This window comes from Opisthocomus hoazin, chromosome W, assembly GCF_030867145.1.
Source record: "Opisthocomus hoazin isolate bOpiHoa1 chromosome W, bOpiHoa1.hap1, whole genome shotgun sequence".
NCBI lineage: Eukaryota > Metazoa > Chordata > Aves > Opisthocomiformes > Opisthocomidae > Opisthocomus > Opisthocomus hoazin.
Window position 1 is genome coordinate 24648146 of NC_134453.1, and position 15809 is coordinate 24663954.

Consider the following 15809-nt stretch of genomic DNA (forward strand, 5'->3'; position numbering starts at 1 on the left):
GATCAATCTTACTGCACTATTATGGAACTGATGTTTTGTCAGTCTTATTTGCATCAAGACCAGTGACAGCTATAGAGGTGGTGTATGCAAGTGCTGGAAAAGAGAGATTGTGTTACTAGTCTCTGAAAAGTCATCATACTAGGTGACTCTATAGGAGAAAGAGTTGTCACATATATTTCTCTGTGGGGTTTCTGGAGAAACAGGGACATATTGTGAGCAACCCAGACACTCTGAATATGGACTCGATCGGTTTGTAGTAGCACAGGCTTCAAGCAGCACAGGTCTCAAAGCTTTTCTCAGGCTGGTTGTGGGAAAGCAAACCTTTCTCAGGCTGGTTGTGGGAAAGCAAACCTTTCTCAGGCCAGCTGTGGGAAAACAAACCTTTCCCAGGCTGGCTGTGGGAAAGACAATCGTTCTCAGGCCAGCTGCAGGTAAACAGTCATTCTATGAATAATGACCAATCATAGTTTGAGTATTGATTATGTAACCGGGGTGTTTTATTGATAGATGTTTTTATGTATAGTAACCAATCATAGCTGAGTGTTGCACCGAGTGTTTATGTATAGTGACTAATCACAATTGAGTGCTGTCTATATAATCTAGATTCTTTACTAATAAAGTTGACTGTTATGGATCATATTGGTCGAGTCCTAGATCCCGCCGCAACATTTCTCTGTATTTATTCATTCCTTGAAGATGTCCTTTCTTCCTAGCAAGCCAAATTTAAAAGAAAATTTTTTAACTCTTATGTCTGCTCTCTGTCAAGAACTAATAAACAGCCACATTCATTGCTTTACTTTTGTACATTTATTTAAAGTGTGATTTTTTTGTGTATATATTATAAAGGGTCCGTACGGGAATTTAACTCCCTTCCTGTCAGTCTGCAGAGATTATTTCATACACAGTGGGGGAAATGTGTTTTATGGAAAAGTATAAGGCCAGCGTTTAAGACATGCCTTTATAAATAAATTCTTTATCATCTGGATAGCTGATACTTCTTTCTGACTATAACAAGGGATATCAGTATTTCCCAGAAATCTTTGCCAGGGAAAAGCTAGACTGTAGCTGTCACCTGTCCTCTGGAGAAATGTTAAAAATTGATGTCTTGGTGAAGTATCAAACGTATGAACTTCATGGAGCTCAGGGGGTGTGTGTGTGTGACAGGAATAGAGATCCTAATGGAGAAAATAGGCAAATAAGCTTTGCATTCATTCTGGGGAAAGTAATTCTGAAGGTGTTGCTTAAGGACATGAATCACAAATCTGGAGAGCTGCATGAAAAGTCTTGAGAGTTAGCTTGATTTGGTACACTGCTACTTGAAAAGAACAGAACAAGCACCTTCAAGCCAAACCAGAGACATAAGTAAGCCTGAGTGCATTACATTTCATATTCCCATTTTCTAAATATAGTAACCATTTTCTTAAATTCTGCATTGTGGTCATATTAATTTATTTCTACTTTTGCCTTAGTGTTTGCATACTGTAAGGAGTGAACTAAGGTTAACTGGCAAACCATGGGCTTTCCATTTCCCAGGGAGTTGCAGTCCTAAGCAAGAGTATGGATCTGCTCCTGCACTGTCAAAACAAGACCGGCATCTCCACTTAATTCCAGCTTTCTCCTGCTTTAAGCTGGTGGATTGGTGCTAATTGTTCAGAATGTCAGCTTTGGAGAAGCAATTCCCAATGGCATCTGCATATTACTAATTGGACAATTATAGCATCTTGGCATGGAGCAGAATGACTCCTGGTGTCTCCTTGCAGTTGAAACAGTCACAGAAAAAGAACAGGGAGTTCTTGAAGCTAACTATAATCTGTGACCTTGGCCTTTGTTCCAGATAGCCCTGAACAGTACCTTGTCTGAACATGGGATATATGTAGTGAAGAATTTGCTCAAAAAAAGTGTGTGTCAGTGGTTGCAAAGAAGGGTCCAAGAGTTAGTTCTGTCAGCTCTAGAGCTGATATACTGGCATATGGAAAGCTACCTCCTGTAGTCTTCTGTGGCTAATGGTTAAATACTCTAAATGGGAGACAAAAACCCTAAAGGATGACTTAAGGAGCGTGTGATAGTGGCAATCAGTTTTCTGCTCTTTGTGAAATACAAAATGATTCACAGTTTAAAAAAAGCAAAGACAAAACCAAAAAAAACCCACAGGACTTGCTGAGAATTTGTCAGGAGACGCTGCATAGGCAAAGAGTCGAGCATATGTTTTTAAAATTGCTTAATTCTAGGCAAGTCCACAGTGGGCTAACTGGATACTCTGTCTCTTTTCTGAGTTATGGAGTATTTTGTTTCTTGATGTTGGCCTCCTGAAATCTGGGACTGATGATACCAGATGAAGACAGCACAATAAAATAAAATAAATTGGAATAGGACTGAGCCTGTATATCTGTAAAGAACTTGCTGCTAGCATAGGTATTTACATTATGTTCATTAGCCTGCTGTTAGAGAGTCTGTCCTGGGGGAGATTAGTCCTATATAAAAAATTTCTTTCTTGAGTGGAGATTATATCGTTGGTCCCTACATCTGTCTGAAACCTGAATTCCTCATATGCAAAGTTATATACTTCTATGCTTTATTTTCAAACTATGTGAGTTCACACCCCTTGAGCTTTACTTTATGTTTGGTTTTGTCACAAAAATTTTGCAACTGGCCCATGCTGACTGAGGAGAGAGGCTAGGACACAAAGTATAGAATTACAAGAGTAATTCTTTATTCATGAACATGAGGTGTCCCATTCAAATTGGGGCACCCCTAATGTGAATTTGCACATGGTTCTTATACCTTTCAAGCATTCAGGTACAACATGATTTGACCAATCAGTACTTAACACACACATACTACTGTTTTGCAAGGCAACTATAATTCTATGGCATCATCATCCATCTTCTTCTTCATCTAGACATCCCTGGAGTTGGTCTTGCTGCAGTTCCTTTTCTATGATGCCAGATAATGGGAGGGTTTCACAGAGGTGTTAGAGGGGCTAGGATGCTGGTGTGATCTCAGTAGTCTAGGGGTATCTTTTCTTCTTTGTGGATGGCTTTAAGATTCCAAGAAACAAAGGTCCTTAACTTCAAGTTGGGGGCTGTCCTTCTCCTTGCAGTGAGCTGGGGCCCTTTAGTTATGCTGAGTTAACCATGGTTATGCAGTATACAATGTAAAAGATATATATCTCTTGAAAAGCTAATACAGTTTCATACTGTTAAGACTAATTGGTACAATAGTTAGGGAATGAGATTTTCCTAACAGTTTCAACAGGACTGCAAATGAAACCCATTTTGTCCAGCCTACAAGTTTTTCGTGATTTTGATGCATAAGTATAAATCGGCCCAGGTGTGCTGAAAATGTCCATAAGCTTTAGCATATCTTTTGACGAACTTAATTTGATATTTGAGTTTGTAAGAAAATACAGCACTAGGGAATTTTGCAGCATTTAATTGTGGATGTTACATAAAGCTCTCACAGCAGTGTAGACTAAGGACATATGTGACTTGTCATTAAATGGTAATTAATCTACTGACAATTCAGTGTCTGGAGTGTGCTGCCTTTTTCCCTAAAGATCCGGTGAAAAAAACCCTCAGAATAAAAAGTTTTCCTAAAGTTCAGAAACATTTCACCAGTAAACGTTTATTAATTTTCAGAACTTTTTTTGCCTAGCTTTATGAATCAGGGCTAAATGTATAACTGATTTAATTATTTGAGTGTTAAGTAAATATTTTTCCCATAAAGGGAGTTTTCTGGCAACAGAAATATTTCTGGAGCTGAATTACAGTGTTATCTGCTTACATCTATGTCATTGATACTAGCATGTGGCTGGTTTTACAGTATAGCTCCAAATGGAGTAGTATACCTTAATGTACATAAATCCAGAGAAAATAGAGTAAATCAAATATGCTAGGGAGACATAGTTCTGCTGACCAAATGTTTTCAGTTCAAGAAAATGGATGTCAGATTTGAAAGTTAAGAGTGAAATCTTCTTTTGAGCTGTTGAAGCACAAAAGAATCTAAACTGTTTTAAAGTACAGAAATTACATTCATTTCTTTTCATGCTTTCATAATTCAAAAGTTGCTTCACTGACTTTGTACAGTTTTTTACATGTGTAATGCATGAAAATGAAGACCACTTAAAAAAAAGTTACTTGAAAGAGTTAAATCTTTTGCCATAGGTTTTTAAAATATCCTTTCCAGAATGTTGCAGAAGTGGTGAAGTATGAATATGTGATATTATTCAATAGTTAAGTTGTTGAAGTGTGCTGAGATGAGCATGTTACTGTAAGTTTCAATGTGCAGTCAGTAGGTGTATGATTCTGAATGCTTTTATGAGATTGAATCAGTAGTTTACGAAGGGGATATTAAATTAAAGGTATAAAAAATAGTTTACTGATGACTTATTGAAGGAGAGACAAAATGGTATAGTATAATCAAGTGAATAGTACTGTAGACAGCTGAGGGTTTTGTTTGGAGGCAATAATGGGTATTTGTGAGCTGATAAGTGTGTTCCGATTGCGTAATATCCTGACAGATTGCAGCTGCGCTACACTTTGCGGTGTGTAGTGGGAGCTTCCAAGCTCCTCATGTAACTTGAGCCAGCCATGAGTCAGGATGTTTTTCTTCTGTGCTACAATAAAAAATGTTCAGTTAAAAAACAGGCTGGATATCCTTAAAGCCAGGCAGGCATATTGCATTTCTCAGCATCACACACTGCAAGTTGGAGCTTTTAGAGTATTAATGTTTGATGATAAATAACATCAAGGTAGAGTAATTGTGAAGAAAGTAAAAATATACTTCACTTAAAGTTTTTATTTCAAACCTCTCTCTGAATTAAAAGAACAGCTTCCCTTTGAAGTGTATAGCTGCAGTCATTGTACTTCTTACTTTTTCACTGATGTGAAATAGCTGCAAAGATTTGACTTTAAAAAAGATTTGTTAAGCAAGTAAGGAAGCATAGGAGAACCTGACCTGCTTGTGGTAATTTACATCTGTCTACTCTTCAGGAATTTCCAACTACTCGAGAGCAGCCCTGAGGAGAAGGACTTGGGGGTACTGGTGGATAAGCTCAACATGACCCAGAAATGTGCGCTTGCAGCCCAGAAAGCCAGCCGTATCCTGGGCTGCATCAAGAGAAGCATGGCCAGCATATCAAGGGAGGTGATTCTGCCTCTTTACTCTGCTCTCGTGAGACCCCACCTGGAGTACTGCGTCCAGCTCTGGAGCCCCCAACATGAAAAGGACATGGATGTGTTGGAGCGGGTCCAGAGGAGGGCCACAAAGATGATCCGAGGGCTGGAGGACCTCTCCTATGAGGACAGGCTGAGGGAGTTGGGGCTGTTCAGCCTGGAGAAGAGACGGCTCCGGGGTGACCTTAGAGCAGCCTGACAGTACCTGAAGGGGGCCTACAGGAAGGATGGAGAGGGACTTTTCACAAGGGTGTGTAGTGATAGGACAAGGGGGAATGACTGTAAACTAAAAGAGGGCAGATTTTGATTAGATATTAGGAAGAAATTCTTCACCATGAGGGTGGTGAGGCACTGGCACAGGTTGCCCAGAGAAGCTGTGGCTGCCCCCTCCCTGGCAGTGTTCAAGGCCAGGTTGGATGGATCTCTGAGCAACCTGGTCTAGTGGAAGATGTCCCTGCTCACGACAGGGGGGTAGGAACCAGCTGAACTTTAAGGTCCCTTCCAACCCTTACCATTCTATGATTCTATGTAAAATATGCTTTACTTTTATGTTCTATACTAAGTGAGTGGTATACAAATGTATTGAAGAACAGTTATTATTTTGAGTAATTTGTAGTTGCACTTAACCAAAATTTCTTTCGAGTCCCTACTTGAAGTACAGTTATGGAAAGTCAGAAATCATTTACTATAAGCAGCCTAGTACCAGCTCAGAGTAAAGTGTGGAACTTTCTTTTTGTTGTTATTTTTTTAAGGCATGCAATAAGAGAAAGATAGGGGAGGAAAGATTATGTATTTATGTTGCTTCATCATCCCAAATGTTGTCCCTTTGGTTTGTTCCCTAATAGACCAATACCGATATTTTTTTTTATTTTTATTTTTTATAGATGGTCTGCTCATACTCAGATCTTAATCTGGTGTAAATTGTGGTTGCTTCATTAACTTCAGTAGAGCTGAGCTCTTTTACACTGGTTGAGGTTTACCACTGTCCTGGGTTTGGCCAGGACAGAGTTAATTTTCACCAGAATCCAGGAAGGGGCACAGCCGGGTGGGCTGACCCAACCCCAACCTGGCCAAACAGAGCCGGGTATTCCATACCATGTGCCGTCATGCTGGGTTCCGGTGGGGGGGGGGGGGGGGCTGCGCGGCGGGTACTCACTCGCGGCTGGGGAGCGCGCGGCGCCGGTCCGGTCCGGGAGAGAGGGTCTGTTGTGCGAGTTTGTGTCGTATTTTCTCCTTATCTGTATCGTTGTTGTTACTGTTCCCTCTGTTTGCTGTTCTGTTAAACTGCTCTTATCCCGACCCACCGATTTCTGCCTCTTTCTTTTCATTCTCCTCCAAACCCCGGCGGGGGGAGGGGCGGCCGCGTGGCGCTTTTGTTGCCAGCGGCAGCCGAAACCAAAACAACCACAGAATGTAATACACTAATATATTTCAATGCAACACTGTAAGTTATGTCAGTTTTGTAGCTTATCATAGTAAGAGTTTCTGGTTAAATGTTTTATGATTAAAATTGCAATGTTAGATCTGGTTTTGTGATAAATGTATTTAAGTGACGGAGTTGGATTGTGGTAGCGCTTGTTGGAGAATTGTTGCTCAAGTTTCTTCTCTTTTACTCTTCTGAGTCCCTTCTCCCTCTGTGTTTCTCTGTCTGTTTTCCTTCATTCATGCTCTTCTGCATTTGCTCTGCCTCCTGGTCTTGCAGGGTGCTCATTGGTTGAATGTTGAGAACAGAGTGAGGAAGATACCTTTCATATTTCTTGCACAACTTTATTTTAGCATGATGAGGTCTAAGTGACAGATAACATGAGACTTAATTAAATCCCCTGTTCTTCAGGGCAAATTCAGAGGCAGTAAGACCATCCACTTACAGGACTCCCAAATGGAAGGATTGATAGCCTTTGCTAGACTTACTCATTGTTTCTACTTGACAAAATACATAAATCAACCAACAAATGAAAAATAGATTAATAAACCCCAAGAGATCAAATCAATTTAATTTAAAAATCCAATAAAGGGCACAAAATATATAGGAAACTTACCTTACAATGGGTGCACCATGTTAATCTTATCCTAAGAAGCCCTGCAGAGCAGTCATTGATGTCATATGATGCTGTGGTAACGTGTTTTGTCCAGTATCATGTGCTGATTTTTGTCTGCCTTTATTTTTCCCAAGAGACAATGAATCCCATTAGGGGATTTTTTTTGTTTTTCCTGGCAAGACCGTAGCCTAAGTCAGCTTTTCAGCTTGGAGGGAAGTCTAGCCCACCTCTTGGGATTCTAAAGCTTCTGTTGGGATGTGGGCACACAAAAGATTTCTCTAAAACACCAACTATGGTAGATTTTATTGTCTTTGAGAAAGTGATAAACTTTCTTCTCCAATCACCAGAGTTCCTTTAAATACAAGAAACACTTAAAGTGAAAAAAAGTTTTATTCTAGCAAAATAAATACTCCTTCCATTTATGAAAGTGTACTGTATTGTGGCTTTGCTTAATTCTGGATGCTTATGAAAATACGAGCCTCAGTTTAGTTTGTCTGTGATGGGTTATCTTTGGAAATGCACTGACTCTTTGACAAGGTGATTTCCCACATCAGACTTATGTGTCTTCTCATAAGGTCAGTTGAATTGCACTTTCCTCTGATTCCTTCTTCCTGGACAGCATGATTAGCTCTGTGAAACGTTTTTCTGTCTGCAGAAGAGAGAAGCTATGTATCACCCCATGTATTATCTGTACAACATTTTAATTTCCAGTCTGTGGGATGTCACTGGTCATTCATAGATCTGACATGGTAATAATACAAAAGACCAGCTTGCATGCCCACATCTTTTTGGGGTTCAAACAGAAATTCATGGTACGTGAGAGGACTGACAGTACTTCTGTCTGTTATGACAGTTTCCCTTCTCTTAATTTCCACTTGTGCATGTGATATAATGAAGTGTAGCCTACCTTTCTTCTGTTTTCCTATTGCCACACCTTAAAAAATAAAACTGCAACTACTTTGGGAAAGGGAGAAAATTAATTTCATGAGTGATTAGTTTAAGAACAACATAATGGAAATAAGACCAGGGCAGCCCCCCCAAATGTAAATGGGAGCAACTACTCTACTACCATGAAAGCTGGCCCTTTTCCTGTTGTAGAACCCATGAAACAGTGTCCTGGAAAACAGTGACACTGTAATCCAGCTTTATTTATTATGTCTTCAGGGTGACTTCTTTCCTTGATGAACTCATTTGCCCTGTGCAAAACTTGACTGTTCCTCCTCCATCCCCTTATCACAATAATAAATGATGGGGAAGATTTTAATGAGCATGTTTGCTATGCAGGTGTTTCAACTAGACCTCAGTGTTAATTGCATGTGGTGGGTTGACCTTGGCTGGCTGCCAGGTGCCCATCAAACTGCTCTATCACTCCCCCTACTCAACTGGACAAGGGGAAAAAATATGACAAAAAGCTCGTGGGTCGAGATAAGGAGAGGGAGATCACTCAGTGTCCTGAGTTTGGCTGGGTTAGGGTTAATTTTCACAAGAAGTCAGGAGGGGACACCGCTGGGCCGGCTGACCCAAAATAGCTAAATAAACAGGGTAGTTGATACCATGTGACATTGTGCTGGGTTCTGGGTGGGGGGAGCTGGCTGGGGGGAGGTTAATCATTGCTTAGGAGCACGCTGGGCATCGGGCAGTGAGAGAGAGTTGCTCTGTGTATTCCCTTGTTTTATATATTCTTCTTATCTTCATTATTGTTGTTACTGTTGACTTTCATTGCTTTTCTGTTAAACTGCCCTTATTCGGATCCACATGTTTTGCCTTTTTCTTCCCATCCTCCTCCCCACCCCAGCGGGAGGAGGGGCGATACAGCAACCGCGTGGTCCTTTGTTGCCTGCTGGGGCTAAACCATGACACTCAGCAAAACAGGGTCGACTAGGGGAAATTGATTTAAATTATTGCCAATCATATGAGAGAAGGATAATGAGAAAAAAGAACAAATCTAAAACCCACCTTCCCCTCACCTCTCCCTTCTTCCCAGGCTCAGCTTCACTCCCCACTTCTCTACCTCCTTCCCCTGAGTGGTGCTTGGGGATGGGGAATGGGGGTTACATTCAGTTCATAATGCTTTGTCTCTGCTGCTCGTTCCTCCTCATGCTCTTCCCCTGCTCCAGGGAAAACTATCAGAGAGGTGCCACCAGTGTCACTGCTTCACTCAGCTTTGGCTAGTGGTGGGTCTGTCTTGGAGCCCACTGGAACTGGCTCTTTCCGACATGGGGGCAGCTTCTGGCATCTTCTCACAGAAGCCACCACTGCATCCCCTCCTCCTACCAAAACCTTGCCATGTAAACAAAATACAGTGCAATAGGTCAGCAACCACTGCCAGCTTTCAGACTTCATTGCTGGCTTCCGATCAATCAAAGCCATGGAGGGAGCCACTTTATTACTTTGCTTTTTGTCTTTTTCAACAGTTACATCGCAAACCAGCAGAAATTAGACAGTATCAATTACAATGAAGTTGGATTTTATGTTGGACTTAAAAATCTGTGAGTATATGGGATAATTATATTTCCTTATTTCTCTTGCAGAAACATTTACAGACCTCATGAGAGAGCAGGGCTAACTTTTTGCATTACAGAAGACAGCTGTAGAGCTTGCAGTTCAGCTTAGTTGATATTTTATTCACATTCTTATTTTAAACATCATCATTATTATTTCCATTATATTTTAAATGAAATATTCTAAGTTTTATATACTTTCACAGGACTGTGGTGGATTCAGGCTTAAGGTTTGTGTCCCATTTCAGGCATTTGTGAAAAACATCAACCTACAATACATGTGAGTAAGGATAACTTCTGTCTTCTAAGTTAAAACTGTTCAGACCTTGTTAACTCCCTTCTCTCTCCTCCTGTTTCCTTAATGTAAAATGTTTTAACTTTATTTAAACTATTTAAATTTAAAATTTAAAAAATTTATTTTTAGTATAAAATGTTTTATCTGGGGATGAATAACCCCATGCACCAGTACAGGCTCGGGGCTGAACTGCTGGAAAGCAGCTCTGCGGAGAGGGACCTGGGAGTCCTGGTGGATGACAAGTTGACCATGAGCCAGCAGTGTGCCCTGGTTGTCAAGAAGGCCAATGGTACCCTGGGGTGCATTAAGAAGAGTGTGGCCAGCAGGTCGAGGGAGATTCTCTTTCACCTCTACACTGCCCTAGTGAGGCCCCATGTGGAGTACTCTGTCCACTTCTGGGCTCCCCAGTTCAAGAAAGATGAGGAACTGCTGGAGAAAGTCCAGAGGAGGGCTACGAGGATGATCAGGGGACCGGAGCATCTCTCCTATGAGGAGAGGCTGAGGGAGCTGGGCTTGTTTAGCTTGAAGAAGAGAAGGCTGAGAGGGGATCTTATAAATGCTTATAAATATCTGAAGGGTGGGTGTCAGGAGGATGGGGCCAGACTCTTCAGTGGTGCCCAGTGAAAGGACAAGGGGCAACGGGCACAAACTGAAGCACAGGAAGTTCCGTCTGAACATGAGGAAGAACTTCTTCCCTCTGAGGGTGACGGAGCACTGGAACAGGCTGCCCAGGGAGGTTGTGGAGTCTCCTTCTCTGGAGGTATTCAAGACCCACCTGGACAAGGTCCTGTGCAGCCTGCTGTAAGTGACCCTGCTTTGGCAGGGGGGTTGGACTAGATGGTCTCCAGAGGTCCCTTCCAACCCCTACCATTCTGTGATTCTGTGAACTTGTAATGGCCTCCTGTCTTTAATGGGCATGAAATAGGACATGTATCATTAGGAATTGGTAGATCGTAAGAACATAATGTGGAATGGCAAAATGACCTATCCAGCTCATTATCCTGTCTCTAACAGTGGTTGCTGGCTGTGTCTCTTTTAGTAAGTACTGGAGCACAAAGGAGTGCATCTCTCTACTGAGTCATTTGGTGGTGAGAGTGTGATGTCCACACTATATGCATCACACTCAGTGACATGGGTTTGACTTTGGACTAGCTCTAGTCTGATTCAGAGGGCTGAACATGTTTTAGTAGCTAGAAGTGCATTTGGTCCATGCATGGAGCACATCTTCTAATGTAGTTTGACTAGTTTACATGCCCCAAGACTCTACCATGCCTGTGAACTTAAGTCTTGTGAGGATGATCAGAAGATTCACTTCAGCTCAATTCTGAGCTGAACTGATGCATCCAAAGCAGAATATAAGAATGCAATTATTTTCCCACCCAATTGCACTTTGCAGTTCATGAACTTCAGGAAAGAGTTGGTGCCTGTGCAGCTTTTTGACTGTGTTTTTCTAGATTACTTACAGTTTAGATTTAGCAAAGTACAGAGAAAAATGATCAGTTATAAATAAAGATTTTGTGGGTTTTTTTAGTTTAAATACATACACCTGAAAGACTGGAGTGCCTTTCAGTGGGACAGACATAGAGTAAATCATTCCTGCTACTTATATGGAAAATTGTGGTTCCAGTCCTACAAAACACTGAGATCATGTGTGGGGTTCACTGTTTTAGCCAAGTATTCAAGTATGTGTTTAAGTCCATCCATCTTTGTTAGATATATTTATCATTTAATTAAACCCTTGCTTTTATTAAAGTTCTAATGAGATCAAGAAGATTTAAGGCCAAGCTCCAGGCTTGTAAGATGCCTAAATGCTCTTGTAATATGGAAGAATTGTTGGATTTGGCTTAGGACTGATTGCTTTGTTAATAAAATGGACTCACTTTCTGCACCTGTGTTTTCCAAGGAACAACAATTAGTTTACGTAAAGAAGTGGGCATGAATATCTGAGTTCACCCACACAGTAATTGCTATCCTTAATATAGAACAAACAGTTGGAAGAGTATGAAGCAGATCTCACTGGCCTGTGAGGATTACATATTAGTTCATATAGTCTTTGATAAAGTAAATTGCTTTTACTATAATCAGTTGGCGAATAAGGGAAGTATCTTCCAGAATGAGTTTGTGTGTCTACCTTGTGTCAATTTCCCAGTGAATTATGATTATATAAGATGAAATTCCATGAAGTCAAGTGCATATACACTGACTGTGGAAATGCACAATGATACAGTATTGGCTAAGTGGCACAATTGCAGAGAAATGTTTAGTGGCTATATTGAAACAGAATCTCAACATGATGCAGGAGAACAAAGAAAATTCAGTGTATGATCAGAAATAATTTTGTGTTAGACTTTTGCATCTTTTCCCCATTGCTTCAGCTGCTGGGAAGGCATCTATTGGAATACTGTATACAGATTAGGACACGGAATCTACTGATCTAGAAAGATATTTGAGAAGAGCAACAGAGCTGTAAGGAGTTTGTAAAGCAAATAATTTCAGGATAGGCTGAGAAGGCTGTTTAATTTAGTAAAGAAAAGAGTGAAAAAGAATACACATCTTCAGATATTTAAAAGGAAAGTGATTATGAAGAGAACAATCAGTTTTCTCTATGACCATGAGGATAGGAAAGAATGAGTTTAATTTGTAACAAGGAAGATACATATTTGGAAAGTGGATATTTGTGGAGTCTCCTTCTCTGGAGGTATTCAAGACCCGCCTGGACAAGATCCTGTGCAGCCTACTGTAGGTGACCCTGCTTCGGCAGGGGGGTTGGACTAGATGACCCACAGAGGTCCCTTCCAACCCCTACTATTCTGTGATTCTGTGATTCTGTGAAAACCTTCCCAGCTGCATGGGCAAGTAGACACCACAAAAAATAACTGAGAGAGTTGGTGGGATTGTCTTCATAGTCTTTTTTGCCTGGTTCCTTAAGAAAATGAGTCTCATGCAGTCAGAAAGTGTCTTTGTCCCCAGTGGTTTATTCTAACCAAAACTGATACAGGTGAATAGGTTTTGTGAAAATTGGCTATTGGACAGAACATAGAGAGCCAGGGCTGAAAGTAGGGGGAGTAAATACTGTGTTTTTTAGACAAGGGGCAGGGGGAAGAGGTTTAATCCCTTTTTTAAATGCTATGCAACTTAAAATATGGAGCCCCTATGGCATCTCTATAATACCACATAAAACTCGTGGTATTTTGGATCATAATTCCGATTTGCATTACATTACTGTCAGTTTTACAGTTTACTGCTCTCACTTTCTTTAATTTATGGACTGATAAGACTACGGAAAACCAGCATTGGTTGAATTGGAGCATTGGAGAAAGCATTTTTGTAAGCCTGGGAAGGGGAGCATTTCTGATTCAGATTAGCATTTCTTTGCTCTGCATAGTGGGAGAGGACCTTTCACTTAATTACCACTGGAAACTGTAAATGCTTAATTGACATAAAAAAGCCCAGTATAGGCATTTTACATTTTTATTTTTGATCTTTCCTGTGTGTGCATATTGCACATGTAATTTGAACATAATAACTAAAAGTCTCTGATATGGATTGTGTACTACTATGCGAGTACAGAGTTTGGTGCAGTATCAAAGAAAGGGATACAACCATTTCACTTATGAATAAATTAAGCATATAATTAACATCTGGACTTTACATAATACTTGTGAAACACAACTAAATCTGCTGCTTTTCTGTAATGAACACAAGTGCTTTAAGGGAAAATATTGACTCCCTGTTGAGTTTGATTTTAAAGAATGTATTTAACTTCAGATACAAGCTGGATTCAAATCCTTGAAACCCATCAAACTGTAAAAAGAGACTGGGCACTATTCCTTTCCCACTGAAGTTAAGGGAATAAGAGCTTTTTAGAGCTGGTTCGGGCTCTTCATTTTTTTTTTTGAGACACAAACTGTATTGTTAGTGTAAGAAGAAGCAGCCCTAATTAATACAATTTTTCTGTTTTCCCATAGCAGTTTATCCAGAAACAAGCTCTCAAGTTTGTCCAAGAAGACTTTTCGCCATCTGGGTTCGTCTGACCTGTAAGCTGTCTTTTTTAAAAATAAAGTTTTTGTGGCTAGCAATGAAAGAACAGGACTTTGATGCCACCAAAGAAGGTGGCATATATGTTGCCAGTGACACAAGCACAGAGAGATTTTAATTCCAAGCCTTCATAAAAGATCAAGTGTATGTTTTAACATAAATTTATAGATCAAAATAGTCTTTTCCTTTCAACTTTAAAATACTTTTTATGAGATTATTTCACACAAAACTACTGGTGCTTTTATTAAATATTTGAGCTAGTAAAAAATGTAACCATCTACAGATCATAGAATCATAGAATGGTTTGGGTTGGAAGGGACATTAAAGATCATCCAGTTCCAATCCTCCTGCCACAGGCGGGGACACCTTCCACTAGACCAAGTTGCTCAAAGCCCCATCCAACCTGGCCTTGAACGCTTCCGGGGAGGGGGCATCCACAGCTTCTCTAGGCCACCTGTTCCAGTGTTTCACCACCCTCACAATAAATAATTTCATCCTAATATCTAGTCTAAATCTACCCTCTTTCAGTTTAAAACCGTTACCATTCATCCTATCACTACACTCCCTGATAAAGAGTCCCTCCCCATCTTTTCTGTTGGCCCCCTTTAAGTACTGGAAGGCCACAGTAAGGTCACCCCGGAGCCTTCCCTTCTCCAGGCTAAATGACCCCAACTCTCTCAACCTGTCCTTGTAGGAGAGGTGCTCCAGCCCCCGATCATCTTTGTGGCCCTCCTCTGGAGCTGCTCAAGTAGGTCCATGTCTTCCTTATGCTGGGAGCCCCAGAGCTGAACACAGTACTCCAGGTGGGGTCTCACGAGAGTGGAGTAGAGGGGCAGAATCACCTGCCTTGACCTTCTGGCCATGCTTCTTTTGATGCAGCCCAGGATACAGTTGGCCTTCTGGGCTGCAAGCACACATTGGTGGCTCATGTCCAGCTTTTCATCAATCAGTATCCCCATGTTCTTCTCGGCAGGGCTGCTCTCAATCCCTTTGTGGGAAACCATATAATTTGAGACAGAACAGCTGCAAAAGATCCTGGAAAACAGCAACTGTGAATTGGCATTCGCAAAGCCACGAATCCAAAGCTGACTGGCTCTAGTAACTATTGTATTAGTATATAAGGTATTCACTTGAGCAATAAAAGGATTCTGACCGAGCACAAGATTGGGGTCCGTGAAGTCATTCACCACATCCCTTCATCCCCCAGTCTCTACTGATATTGGGAATTGCCCCGACCCAGGTGTAGGACCTTGCACTTGGCCTTGTTGAACTTCATGAAGTTCACACAGGCCCACCTCTCAAGCCTGTCAAGGTCCCCCTGGATGGCATCCTTTCCCTCTAGAGTATCAACCACACCACTCAGCTTGATGTCATCTGCAAACTTGCTGAGGGTGCACTCAATCCCACTGTCCATGTCCCCGACAAATATGTTAAATAATACCGGTCCTGATACGGACCCCTGAGGGACACCGCTTGTCACTGGTCTCCCCCCAGACATCAAGCCAACAAGCGCAACTCTTTGAGTGTTGCCATCCAGCCAATTCCTTATCCATCGAGTGGTCCACCCATCAAATCCATGTCTCTCCATTTTAGTGACATCTTCAAATGAAGTCTTTGCCTTATATTCTTATATTGGGTCCACAACTGCTATGCTTGTGGTTGGCTATTGAACAATATTTTTGTTTTCTCAAATTCTTTGAGTTTCATTGTAATGCTTCATTTGATAATGAAGCATTTGTAAATATATTTGTTAATTTTTTTA

At 41.0% G+C, this 15809-nt stretch overlaps 1 protein-coding gene across 1 annotated transcript in view; it reads left to right on the top strand.

The window, feature by feature from the left end:
• Positions 1 to 13970: 13970 nt before the first annotated feature.
• LOC142365542 (BDNF/NT-3 growth factors receptor-like) overlaps positions 13971 to 15809 on the top strand; it is an 89850-nt gene continuing 88011 nt past the window's right edge. Inside the window, exon 1 of the mRNA XM_075446386.1 lies at positions 13971 to 14046. The gene's annotated coding sequence lies outside the window, so the exon portion shown is untranslated. The remainder of the gene's footprint in view (positions 14047 to 15809) is intronic.